Genomic DNA, 15,108 nt, shown 5'->3' on the forward strand with positions numbered 1-15,108 from the left:
AACACCAAGGGCTTGGTATGACACTTTCAAGGAATTTCTCATGGAGAAAGGCTTCAAACCTAGTTCACTCGATCCCACTCTCTTCAGTAAATCATATGATGATGAATTGTTTGTGTGCCAAATCTATGTGCATGATATCATCTTCGGATGTAGTAACAATCAATATAGTGATGAGTTCGCTTCATGATGCAAGAGCAATATGAATGTCAATGATGGCAGAATTGAAGTTCTTTCTACGGCTTCAAATTTGAGAGCAATCAAATGGCATCTTCATATCTCAATAAACGCATCTCAAGGATTGGCTTAAGAAGTTCTGCATGCAAGATTGAAAAGGATACAAGATGCCAATGCCAACAAACGGTCACCTCTGCATTGACGAAAATGGTAAAGATTTTGATCAGAAGGTATATCGCTCCATGATTGGCTCCTTATTGTACCTATGTGCATCTAGGCCATATATAATGCTTAGTGTTTTCATGTGTGCCCCATTTCAAGCGGCACCAAAGGAATCACATCACCTAGTTATGAAGCGAATACTTAGATATATGGCTCACACCTCAACCCTAGGAGTATGGTATCGAAAGGGACCAGAGTTTGATCTCATTAGCTTCTCCGATTTTGATTTTGTTGGCGACGGAGTTGATCACAATTCTACATCATGCACATGTCACTTTATTGGACGATCTATTGTATGTTGTTCGTTGAAGAAGTAGTACTATGTATCACTCTCCACTGTCGAAGTTGAATACATTGCTGTTGGCGCCTGCTGCACACAACTTCTCTGGATGAAGCAGACTCTCAAGGATTATGGCCTCAACATGAATCATGTTCCTCTATATTGCGACAATGAGAATGCTATCAGGATCTCCCACACGTGAGTACAACACTCGAAGAAAAAGCACATTCAGATACGCCATCATTTTCTTCGTGATCATGTGTTGAAGGGCGACATTATCATCAAGCATGCGACGACTAAAGATCAATTGGATGATATATTCACGAAGCCTTTGGATGAGAAGAGATTTTGCAAGTTGCAGTCTGGTTTAAATATCTTAGAATATTCAAATGTCCTTGGAATGGGCGTACATCCTAACGCTTATGCATATTGATGACTTTGATGCACAACACAAGTAGTATTGTATGTTTTAAACTCGTGAAGATATACACTCTAAGTGTGAATACATTAATGAAGAATATGACTTCAGAGCTCCATGATAATTGTCCATCGTGTCTCGGTCAAATGTTCTTATACAATGGGCAACGCCACCGACCCTTTTCGAAACATTGCTTTTATCTTTACATCTACATTTTTGTCCTCGAGAAGTAGGGTTTAGATTAGATTCATTGCGTTTATCTTTACATCTACATTTTTGTCCTCGAGAAGTAGGGTTTAGATTAGATTCATTGCTTTTATCTTCGAGCTAAACCAATTTTCCATTTGAAACTATTGCATGTGGTACTATGGAGTTTCACTCCTCTAGAGAATTTTGCCTATTGCTATATCTTTGAATTTGATCTAGCCAAATGTGATCGGACCCTTCCACCTCATCTATGCTTATCTCTCATAACACAGTTCAACTCTAGTGATATGCATCCTAATTGACACGTGTTGATTGACTTCACAGCATCCTTGTTTTTTGAAAACAAATCCAACCAAAATCTTCAAATTTGCACTCTTATCCTTTTTTCGCCCAAATCACCAACATTCCCGTGCCTGGCGCTTCAGAACTGGTAGTGGGTTGTCACACGTGTTGCATGCATGCCATGTGCCCCACTAAACCAAAGAGTCTGGGAGAAATACGTTCGAAATTCTCGGATGTTCCTATTCCACCCACCTTATAAATACAAGCCCCCGAGATCATTTATTACTATGCCACCATATCTGCCTCTCTTGAGCTCTAACCCTAGGGCCGTTGCTAGATTTCATCGTCGCTGGAGAAGGAGCACTTAAATGTCGTCACTCCTCCATTGTAGTACTCATGCTGGTCGTGACCATCCTCGTCCACTACCGCCGTTGACATCTGCCACCACCAAGCTAGGGTGTGGTAGATCAAACTGCTCGGCTTCTTTGCCTCGTCGAACAGTTCCTCGTGTTCTTCACTGTGGTAAATAAATATGATTTTTTTCTACCACTTGTTTGATCTTAAAAGGTACCAAATATCTTCAAGATCTGTTTTTCCACTTTGTTTTCAATAGATATCAATCTTCCATCTATATTTGCCCAATATTTTTACTGATGTTGCAAATCTGGGTTGATTTCTCACTTGCGCAAATTCTCGAACTTCCACAAATGTGAAGCCACCTTATCTTGAGAAAAAGTGAAAGTCTTATGTGAATGGTGTCAATATCGTGAGACCATGATTTATTATCTTCAAAATCTTCTGTGAATGCAGATGACCTCTTCTCTTCCCCTCGCATCTCTAACTCTTTCAAAGGTACATGTCCGCGGGAGAATCACTTGGATCTCATAGTCTGAATTTGTTTCCACACTATTTGTAAATACACCTGGACTCACGTGGAGATAGCTCTCACTTGAATCAATCTTTGAAGCTTTTTCTCAGATCGAAGACAATGGCCAGAGATGTGACTCCTAAGAAGGGAGGAAGACAAAGACCCCTGGATACTGCGAAATATCTCCTTTCCGACCTTTATGAACGAGATAGGTCCAATCCAGAAGAGACATAAAATCAGCACAAGACCCGAGTCCGATGGATTCAAAGATATTCGGTTGCGCAATCGTTTCATTACTGCTTTGTGATTCCTGAATATGTTGAGAAGCATACTGGGAAAGCTCCTTGGACGAATATTGTATACAAGAATCTTCATCCAAAGACAAAGGCTGACGCCATCGGGATGGGATGCTACCAGTGCATGCTCCGGCCGTCTATGCCAAACAATCCAGATCCCACTAGCATCCAAGGATTCACTCTTGACCATCATGATAGAGACACTTCTAAGGAAGAGGATGGAGAACTATCCCCTGTCACTGCGTGGAAACCTATGAAGATAACAAAGGTTTCAAAGCCTTCTAAGGCTTCCAAAGCTTCAAGGCCTGACCGCTCCTCACTACAGGCTTCACGGTCAAGGCCTGTTGAACCTCCTGATACTGAGGAAGAGTCTCGCGTCAATAGGAGACTAGACAAAATATGTTGTTGCCCATGGACTGAATCCATCTGTCTCCCTCATGGATGGTGTCGATATGATTGAACTATCTGATGATGAGTTTGATGATGAAGCCCTGGCAAGGCTAATTCAGAAAAAGAAGGAAGATGCCAAACGTCTCAAAGACTTGCCTCTGATGGATGCAGCGATCATAAACCATTTCATTGATGAAAGGTTTGCTGACCCCTCGCTCACCATCGACGCCCTACAGTGTCCAATTGGACTACGCGTCACATTTCTAGGGCTGGTGAACGAAGAACTCACTCTTACTCAAAAGGTTGTGCAGCAGCGTGCGAAGATTCGCCATGAGAAATATCTCTTTAAGAGAAACATACACAAGCTCACAACCACGCAGATTCGAGGGTATAATCTCTTTATGAAAGATTTGAAGGTTGAATTTAACAAGCATTGTGAAGCTGTCAAAGGCCCTCTTGAGCGTCTCAAGAAGAATTCCACACAGATGGTAAAAGCTCACAACGATATGCTGAAGTTAAAACCGCTTGGTTTGCCTTCCCTTGACCCTAAAATCATTGAACGGTCAAGGCAAGGCTCTTTGTCTTCGAGTCAGCCTGCATCTACACAGCAAGACTTGCCATGCATCATCTTTCCAACAGGCTTCTTTGGCACAATAACACCCCCTCCTTCCTCTGATGTATCCAGCAAGAAGACCAAGCAAGCCAAGGTTGAAGCCAGGAAACACAAGTTTGCACCTGCCTCCAAAGCCCAACCTGTTAAGAGGATGAAGGCAAAGAAGACTAAGTCTTCAAACTCTGCCAAAGTGGCCAAGCGCCCTCTAGATCTACCTGCCACATCACCAACACATGAGGAGCCCCTGCTTGTGACGCCAATCTCCATGGCTCCTCCCGCCTCAGAAAATGTTGAGAGGTAAGTTGTTCTGCATGAGTGTGCTACCATAGAGGCTCACACAACTGAAGGTGTACCACGTGCCGGCACCACCGCAGCTCAAGACAATCCATGTGATGCTGCTGAAAACATTGCTACAGCCGAAGAAAGTGTTGAAAAACAGACTGGCCATGTGCCCCAATTGGATACCCGAGAGGTATCATCGCCACTGCACCAAAGCATTGAATACGTGTATATTGGCACTCCTCCAAAGCCTTATGTGCCTGAAGCAATACCTAACTCTGTGCCTAGTTCATTTCCAACTCTTGTGGCAAGATTGCCTGAATATCCATTCTCACTAATGGAAGTCGAAGCCACTGAACCTGCGTGACCTCTCATAAGGCTTCCTAAAGGACCCAGGCCTGCTAAATCTTTGATGCAAAGCATTCCTGAAGATGAAGTGCGCATGACTCCGACTGCATTTGTCGATGATGTTCTTAGGCTTGCACATGTTGCACGTGACCAGCGTGACATCAAAGCCAAAGCACTTGAAGACATTGTTATTGATGATACAATTGCACCTCCAGAACCACCAACTTCTGATGGCGACACCAATGCTTCATCTCCCGATGCCACTCCTGTGATGCTATGCCATCGACCGACGACAATGGTGACAATATTGTCATGGCTCGCAATAGGGTAGGAGAGATGGTGCCAACAAAATGCCCATAGCTTGTTCCACCACCAAGTATGGGCCCGCAATATAAATTCAACATCTTTCGCCGCCCAAGAATTATGAAACCAGTGCCAAGGCTTCCAAGTCTTCGACAATCAGTACCAACACGTCCTCTTGTTTTCAGTGTCAGGGAATTCTGGCTGAACAACACCTTCCTTGATTGTAATCGGAACCCTACAAACGTCAAAAGATTCAATCGGGCCATTTCTGGAGTGCTCCTCAACGCACACACTACTGCAGTATGGTCCAAAGACGACACATCAATCAGAGACCATTCAATGAAACTGCGCGTGATGGATGATTCACAAATGGTATAGTTCAAGCTCCATCGCCAATAACGTGAAGTGTGTGCGGTGGCACACCCATAAAATACGGTTTATAAATGACTTACATGTGCAATTTGTGGCATGCGGTTCTTTCATACAAACTGTTTGCGATTAGCTAAAATGACACAAATGGTTACCGAGATCGAGATGTGTGCGATGGAGGGCATACAGTTCACTACCATAACCTATCTGCAATGATATAGTAGAACACAAACGACTCAGCATAACAAGATGTGTAAATTATACAGCAAGCAGGTGAGAAATCAGAATCGAGTGCATACACCAAATATAACACATGTGATTGGTGCTAATAACATGTGTGTGTTGTGGGGGGAACGCTTGCTGGTATACAATTGTTAGCGATTCATGAAATCACTAGCAACGGGTTTTGTAGTTTAGACTATGTGTATTATGATTTCCTCTATCTACAGTCTGCACAACATCTATGTTGCATACATGTCACTTGAATGAACTATTTGCGATGAGCCAAAATAACACAAACGGTTGCACAGATCAAGATGTGTGCGACAGATGGCATACCGTGCGCTTGGATGAACACTATGCATTGAGCCAAAATTATACAAACAATTTGGCATAACAAGATGTGTGTGATTCCCAACAAACACGTCAGTAAAGTAAATTGTGTGGAAAGATTATAAATAACACAGACACATACTAACACAAACGATTCCTGGTAATAAGCACCTGATTCAGAAAATGATAGAAAAAATTGTCGTTCGTACTCCTACATTATCAACTAAACAACATAATAGCAACATTACATATCAGCAAGGTTTAGAATACAACAAAATGAAAATAGCTACTCGTCAACGTTGTTGCGGGTTGGCTTGTTGGTTCTGTTGGAAATATGCCCAAGAGGCAATAATAATTAGTTATTATTATATCTCTTTGTTCATGATAATCGTTTATTATCCATGCTATAATTGTATTGATTGGAAACACAATACTTGTGTGGATACATAGACAAAACACTGTCCCTAGTAAGCCTCTAGTTGACTAGCTCGTTGATCAAAGATGGTCAAGGTTTCCTGACCATAGGCAAGTGTTGTCACTTGATAACGGGATCACATCATTAGGAGAATCATGTGATGGACTAGACCCAAACTAATAGACGTAGCATGTTGATCGTGTCATTTTGTTGCTACTGTTTTGTGCCTGTCAAGTATTTGTTCCTATGACCATGAGATCATATAACTCACTGACACCGGAGGAATGCTTTGTGTGTATCAAACGTCGCAACATAACTGGGTGACTATAAAGATGCTCTACAGCTATCTCCGAAGGTGTTCGTTGAGTTAGTATGGATCGAGACTGGGATTTGTCACTCTGTGTGACGGAGAGGTATCTCGGGGCCCACTCGGTAATACAACATCACACACAAGCCTTGCAAGCAATGTGACTTAGTGTAAGTTGCAGGATCTTGTATTACGGAACGAGTAAAGAGACTTTCCGGTAAACGAGATTGAAATAGGTATGCGGGTACTGACGATCGAATCTCGGGCAAGTAACATACCGAAGGAAAAAGGGAATGACATACGGGATTATATGAATGCTTGGCACTGAGGTTCAAACGATAAGATCTTCGTAGAATATGTAGGATCCAATATGGGCATCCAGGTCCCGCTATTGGATATTGACCGAGGAGTCACTCGGGTCATGTCTACATAGTTCTCGAACCCGTAGGGTCTGCACACTTAAGGTTCGACGTTGTTTTATGCGTATTTGAGTTATATGGTTGGTTACCGAATGTTGTTCGGAGTCCCGGATGAGATCACAGACGTCACGAGGGTTTTCGGAATGGTCCGGAAACGAAGATTGATATATAGGATGACCTCATTTGATTACCGGAAGGTTTTCGGAGTTACCGGGAATGTACCGGGAATGACAAATGGGTTCCGGGTGTTCACCGGGGGGGGGGGGGCAACCCACCCCGGGGAAGCCCATAGGCTTTGGGGATGGCACACCAGCCCTTGGTGGGCTGGTGGGACAGCCCAAGAAGGCCCTATGCGCCATAGGAAGAAAATCAAAGAGAAAAGGAAAAAAAAGAGGAGGTGGGAAAAAGGGGAAGGACTCCTCCTTCCAAACCTAGTTGGATTCGGTTTGGAAGGGGAGGACTCCCCCCCTTGGCTCGGCCGACCCCCTTGGGGCCTCTTGAGCCCCAAGGCAAGGCTCCCCCTCTTCCCCCTATATGTACAGAGGTTTTAGGGCTGATTTGAGACAACTTTGCCACGGCAGCCCGACCACATATTTCCACGGTTTTACCTCTAGATCGCGTTTCTGCGGAGCTCGGGCGGAGCCCTGCTGAGATTAGATCACCACAAACCTCCGGAGCGCCGTCACGCTGCCGGAGAACTCATCTACCTCTCCGTCTCTCTTGCTGGATCAAGAAGGCCGAGATCATCGTCGAGTTGTACGTGTGCTGAACGCGGAGGTGCCGTCCGTTCGGCACTAGATCATGGGACTGATCACGGGACGGTTCGCGGGGCGGATCGAGGGACGTGAGGACGTTCCACTACATCAACTGTGTTCACTAACGCTTCTGCTGTGCGATCTACAAGGGTACGTAGATCAAATATCCCCTCTCGTAGATGGACATCACCATGATAGGTCTTCGTGCTTGTAGGAAAATTTTTGTTTCCCATGCGACGTTCCCCAACAGGTTTGACGATGTTGAAATATTTTTTGCACTCACTAAACATCTTCTCTATGGAAGACGGATCCACATCCGTGTCAGCGAGGACCATGTTATTAAATGCTTCATAGGCCCAGCCATACCTATGCTCCTTATCTATCATTGTAGCTCCGCTCTCATGGAAAATCCTGACCACAACCAAAGGCGTGTCAGCAGCCCTCTCTTGACGGAGATTATCAAAGTAGTCGTAAAGAAGAAAGTCATAAGTTGCACGCTCTGCTAGAGAGGTAGTAGACTTTAAGAAGCGTGCTACCCTTACCATGGCCAAATCCACGTGAGCTGTCAAGGCAATGTCGAACTGATCGGTGCATGCTGCCCTTTCCAAGGCCACAACCGTGAGTTCCGTGTACAGAACCGCGCTTGCCCGCAACAGATATAATGCAAGCTCTAGCTTTTCTGCTCTTTTCACCAAGGCCACCGAACCCTCAGTAGAGCGTACTGCCGCTACTGTCGCGGGGTCCTTCACGCAAACGATCTGCCTCAACCTCGAACTTTCTACCACGGAGAGGCGGGTCCAAGATTCTGATGTCATGTGTAATGTTGAGGATTTTGTGGAGGCGAGGACACTAGGGAGAAGAAGGCCAGGTTTGGGGGTTGTGAGAGGGGAAAGATATGATGGAGAGAGAAGAGTGGTGATGTTTATTTATGACTCTATACACTATTGCACACAGTTGTTATATTTGTTCCGTGTGCGATTATGTGTGCAACAAAAAGAATTCAAAAACTATGAAAATGCTTCCCGCACAAGAGCAAGCGCCATCAATAATGGTAAATTATAAAATCCCTAACCCCCTTGGCAACAGCTAGCTATAAATAACCAGAGAGATGGCCAGTGGCGGCGAGTCAATGATCCCCTGGCTTGTTGCCACACATAATGTCAAACCTCTAATGGACGACAAGAGGTTGGAGTTGGGTCACGGAGGAATCGAGGCTGCCGGCGTGATGGTCAGCTTGAGGTTTGATGGCCATGCTCTACTTCTCCCTGCGATAGCCACAGGAGGCAGGAATCATGACATGAGCAATCCAACAGGTTAGTCAGGGTCGTCTTAAAAGCAGCTAGGGATCACGAGCGGGAGATATTGCGGTCTCGATGTAGAGTGCGCTGGATGGTGCGTGCGGTGCTGCGGGAACTGCGATGCCGCAAGGACAACTCTGGCATTGGCCGCCGCACGAGGCGCGGGCTTATGTCCCAGATTGAGGAGGACTCAACTCTTGAAGCTGGGGGAGTACTTGCGTCCGTTGTTGCAGCATTTGCGATGACTAGGGTCTCGTTGGCCTCCGGGACGATGTACGAAGACCCGGTGGATGCGGCAGTCCTGGTGAGAGCTGCGCCCGAGGCAGTATCAATGATCACCAATGTCGAGGCTAACCCTACCTCGGTCGATCAAGGTGTACGACATCGACTTGGTGACCTCCTATCCTCCTAGGCCAAGGAACGACATCATATCGATGGACGATATCAGTTGTCCGTGTTGCGTCGATGTTAGGGGGGTAGCACTTTTGTGCATGCGTAGTTCATATGTATTATATATATTGATGTAAATTAGCAAGCTAATTTTTTTTTTGTAAATTACTCCACCAACTATGCATTGTACCAATTTGAGCATGTAAATGCTCGATTAAATTGTCCATGCATACCAATTGTATGTGCTGGCATATCTATATATATTGTACTTTTGTGCATGCTCGAGCAACTATACATAAGTGAGAATGAGGACGAAGGGGGAGATGTCCGAGGTTGAGAGCCTATGTAGAAAACGGTTTGTAAACATGAACCATGTGTGATTAATGTCATTGTATATATTTGATTGCAAGTTTTTGTTCGACCGTGGGTGTGATGGGAGAGGTGTGGATTGCTGTTAGATTATGGTGCATCCTACGATGCAAATGCATGATCCGTGTGGCTGGGATTCCAGATAATGAGAACACAGAGAAAAATATGGTGAACACACATGATACTAGAAGGCACACGGTCTTCACAAAGTAACCGACTACCCAAACAAATCATAAATTTCAAGGGAAACCCATAGTTCCTAGGTCATTTCTCCATGATTTTGTTTCTAAGATCAACATACCCACTAGAATGCACTATGTTCAAATTTGACATTTTTAGAGCTAGTTTACTCCATTTAGGATTTTATGTGCACTTTCTAGGTATTTACTGCATATAATTCAATTCGTACATTCTGTACAAGTAAAGGTGTTCAAAAAGGGTTCTAAAAATAATAATTGTGTCATTGAATAACTTTTCATGTATTTTACAGGAAATTAAAAGAAGTTTAAAGGATATGTGTGGGAAGAGGCAACCACAAATGTGTAGTTTATTGTTTTTGTAACTCTGGAAAAGAGGAAAACATGCCTGAAAAACATGATACCTTGTGTGGTGCTTTGGTGAGGCCTTAGTATGATGAGGTAAATATGTCAGGAAGTTTGGCTAATGTCGTCATACACACTCTTTATATATTAAACCATCACTTATGATGTTTCATGGTTCGGGGAGCGAAATCACCATGTTTTGAAAGGGGAACCCATATTTTCTTGGTCCTTTCAACTTGATTTATTTTCTAAGATCGTCATACCCACTACAATGCATCGTATCCAAATTTGACATTTTTTTAACTTGTTTACTATATTTAGGTTTTATGTGTATTTTCTAGGCCTTTTGTGCTTATAATTGAATTTTGTACAATCTATGCATGAAATAAATGTAAAAAAGAGTTCTAGAAATCATAATTGTGTAATTAAATAACATTCCATCTATTTTATAGGAAATTGATAGAAATTAAAATGGTATGTGCGGGTAGAGGCTACCATATATGTGTCGTTTATTGTTTTTGTGACTCTAGAAAAATGGAAAACATGCCTAAAAACATGATACCTTGTGGGGTGCCCTGGCAGGGCCTTGATGATTGTGATTTGCGTTGTGTTTTCCATGAAGAGGAACGGGTTATCGCAGCACAATGTTGGCAAGTATTTCAATCAGTTATGAAACCAAGGTTTATCGAACCAATAGGAAAGGACTCGTGGGCCATAGTGTTCCGTAGTGGCATCTCTCATGGCAAATGCATATGGTGGATAAACAAATTACTGTTGGGAGATTGATAGAACAACGAATAATTATGCGATTTTCACGGCAATGATCATGTGTATATAGGAATCATGTCCATAAGCAAATAGGCCGACGCCTGCCTGCACCTATTACTATTACTCCACTTCAAGAGTGCTTCTATGCTTGCCTCTCTACGTATTAACTAAAAACAGAGTAATGCTTGGAGCACAGTGACATGATGTAGACAAAGTAAACTCAATTAATATGAATAAATCCAATCGTTTTATCCTTAGTAGCAGCAACACAAAGACACATCTTGTCCCTTTCTATCACTGGGATATAGAAATTTGCGAGGTTGAACCTACTACAACGCACCACTCCCACTGAAGAAATATTAATCTAGTTGGCTAAACTATCTTAATAGACCGGAGAGCATTACGAACCTATGATGATCATGAAATTAAGAATCATGGTAATAAGAGGTGACTCAAATACCTTTCATGAATAATCTGAACATAAACCCACAATTCATCGGATCCCAACAAACACACCATATATAGTGATTACATCGGATAGATCAAAGCGAAGATGCGATGAACATGGTATTGAAGTTCATAAGAGAGAGAGAGATATTGCCATCTAGGTACCGCCTACGGACCCGTAGGTCTATGGTGAACTACTCACACATCATTGTGAGGGCAGCAAGGTTGATGTAGAGGCCCTTTGTTATTGATCTCCCCTCTGGCAGATCACCAGAACGGTGGTTTAGATGACCTCCCGTTGTAACTGAGACTTGTGGCGGTGGAAAAGTGTTTCGGGAGCGCTCTCAGGGTTTTCGGAATATTTGTGAATTTATAGGCGAGAGAGGGACGTCAGGGGGCATATAAGGGGGCCACAAGCCATCAAGGCGCGGCCAAGCCCTCGGACGCACCCTATTGGCTTGTGCCTCCCTCGTGCGGCTTCTCATCCACTTCTGATGCTTGCAGGTCTTCATATAGTCCAGAAAAATCATATTAAAGTTTCGTGGCATTTGGACTTCGTTTGGTAGGGTAAACCTGCAAAACGAAAAACACGCAGAAAACAGGAACTCGCACTTGGCACTCGGTCAATAGGTTAGTGCTCAAAAATAGTATAAAATGGTATATAAATACGCACAAATAATCCTAGAATGGTAATATATCAGCATGGAACAATCAAAAGTTATAGATACGTTGGAGCCGTATCAGGCCTCAATATGATGTGGTAAAAAAGGGGAAGGTTTGACTAATGTCGTCATACAGACTCTTCACATACCGAACCATCACCTATGATGTTTCTTGATTCGGGGAGCGAAATCACCATGTTTTCAAAGGGGAACCTATATTTCCTTGGTCCTTTCAACTTGATTCCTTTTCTACGATCATCATACCCACTACAGTACACCTTGCCCAAATTTACCATTTTCTATGATCGCTTACTATATTTAGTCTTTTATGTTCATTTTAGGCCTTTTGTGCTTATAATTCAATTTTGGGCATTCTATGCATGAAAAAAATGTAAAAAGGGTTCTAAAAATAATAATTATGTCATTGAATAATACTTCATATATTTTACAGGAAACTAATAGAAATTTAAAAAACATGTGTGGAAAGAGGCAACCATATTTGTGAAGTTTATCGGATTTTTTTAACTCCAAAAAAATGAAAAACATGCATGAACAACATGATACCTTATGTGGTGTCATATAACGAGTATGTTGTGGTAAATATTTGAACACCTAGCAAAGTATCATGTACTATCTGATACTATTAGTTTTCCAAAAATATAGTTTTAACCGCAAACGTTTTGTTACAACGAACCGTTTGCAAAACGTCCGATGACACGAGAGAGAGAAGGCTTGTACTATGCATGCAAGCTCGCTTTTAATGCCGATGTGTGCATGCTAGAGCTTTGCCACCCTGTAATTATTTATAGTGTTAGCTGCATGTCCACTTAAGTGCCTTGGCAACGCGCGCGTGCCTGGTATGTCATTAAACCACGCGTGTGGCAGCACGCAACAACGACGGGTCAGGTTCTCGACGATCGTGTAAGTTCTCGATGACCGTGCATGCTTCAGAAACATGCATTCTTGTAAGCATAGCTAGGGAGCGTTGTGGCAAATTAAGTATCCATAACATGTACTGTGGCATTATATATATATATATATATATATATATATATATCGACATCAAGTGCTATAAAAAATAAAAAATCACCGCACTATACAACTTTTCGGCCACGTCCCAAAACTATATCGACGTGTCGATCATGCCACCGCACCGCACACTAATTGGTAAGGAGGAGATGGCATCCCACCGTGTCGAGTTCTTCGCTGCCCGCGATCGCACACTAACTGGTAAGTAGGCGATGGCATCCCACCGTGCCAACTTCTTTGCCGCCCATGACCGCGCACCAACATGGGCGGACTATGAAGTTGCCTATGTCAAATGGGTTAAGGATGAAGCGGAATACAAAGCCGCGTAGGCCAAGCGGAATGAGGAGAGCTGGGCATAGATCCGAGCACGGTGGGTTGCCGTCGGCACGGCCGAGAAGGAGAATGACGGCCTCTGGCCACAATGACCCGATGCCTCTACCTACCATCAGGATCGCAACGGTAGCTCCCAAACCATTGACGAGAGTTCGCCAGAGATCCAAGCACCGTGTGGGCCGCCACTGATAAGTCCAATAGCGAGGGCGTCTGGTCATCATCAGAGAAGTAGTTTGCGTATGTGTCATCTGAATGTTGGTTTAATTAATTAGCAACATCCAAGTACTAGTACTTACCCCTAGTAGTATTTTTTAGAGGAACCTTTGATATGCGAATTTAAGTATGTTCACCGAGTGTATAAGTTTTCCAACACGAGATCACCAATTTTCTCTATTCTCGCACACGAGAATATTATGTGCTTTGCCTATGTTGCGTGTTTCCCCCGCGTAAGGTTCAAGTTTCACAGCCAAATTTTCACTAGGCGCGCGATTTCATAAGTTATTCCTCCCAACCCATACCCACCCATCACATTTTCCCTACCTCCCCCCCACGCACACCCTCTCCTTGCATCCGAAACCGCCACTTCCGCTGCAACCAAATCTACGTTCTGCCCCACCCACGCTCCTCGATCTAATGAGGTAACCACCGATTTCCATCACCACCCCAGCCCGATTGCTCAGATGGAGCCTGCAAACCACATTCATGTCTCCACATCCACACCCCTATCGCTGAGCTTCCCCACGTAACGCCAACCATATATCGTGCATAGGTCAAGGAGCTCATGGCGGTCGATGGCGCGATGGTCGTCATGTGTGTCGACCCGGAGGAACACCTTGCCGCCGATGCTTCCAACTTGGTGCGGGTTATGGCCGAAATAAAGTGCCCAAGCAACTACACCTCGAGATTTACCAAGTACAAATTGTCCAGTTCAATTTCACCAATACTAGTTGCAATGTTTAACCATGTCAATTTCATTTTCACCCGTACAAGTTTTAATCACCATGTTAGGTTGTTTGTACTATGTAGTTAACACGTCCATTGTTTATTTCAATTATGTGCACTGTGTTGTTCAAGTAGGAACTATGTTACAAACTAACAACGCCTATGCTAGGTTGTTGTTATGCCTACTGTAGTGAACAATTATATCCATTTTTTACGCTATCCATTGAGTATCATGGTACTCTTTGCAATGAAGATATCACTCGAGATGTTGTCCTTCAATTACCATTAGATATTTTTGGTGGATGTTAACCCTCTTGTAATTGCCATGTCTTTCCATGTACTTACGCAGGGTCACAATGCATGATGATGTTGTTTACCGTCATGGTTAGTCACATCCCAATATCTTATAGTATTTTACATCATTTGTGAAATTGCAGTTTAGCTTCTAAAATTTACTTGTTGCTTGTAGGTACTTATGTTAGCGGTACTAATCCATGCTTCGACCCATAGGAACACCTCACCACGGACTTTGGGTGGACTTTGGCCGAGATGAAGTTCCCCAGCAACTATCCCTCGGGATTTACCAAGTATGAACTATCCAATTCAATTTCACCAATACATATCAATTTGCTACTATGCTACTCCTCGTAATGAAAATATCACCGGAGATACTATCGTTTAATTAACATTTGTTATTTTTTTTGTGGATCTTAACCTTGTCGTCTTTAACATGCCTTTCTATGTGCTTATGTAAGGCTACAATGCATGATACTGTTGTTTACCATCGAGGTTAGTCACATCCCATTGAAGTATTTTACATCATTTGTGCAA

This window comes from Hordeum vulgare, chromosome 7H, assembly GCF_904849725.1.
Source record: "Hordeum vulgare subsp. vulgare chromosome 7H, MorexV3_pseudomolecules_assembly, whole genome shotgun sequence".
In the NCBI taxonomy this organism is placed as follows: Eukaryota; Viridiplantae; Streptophyta; class Magnoliopsida; order Poales; family Poaceae; genus Hordeum; species Hordeum vulgare.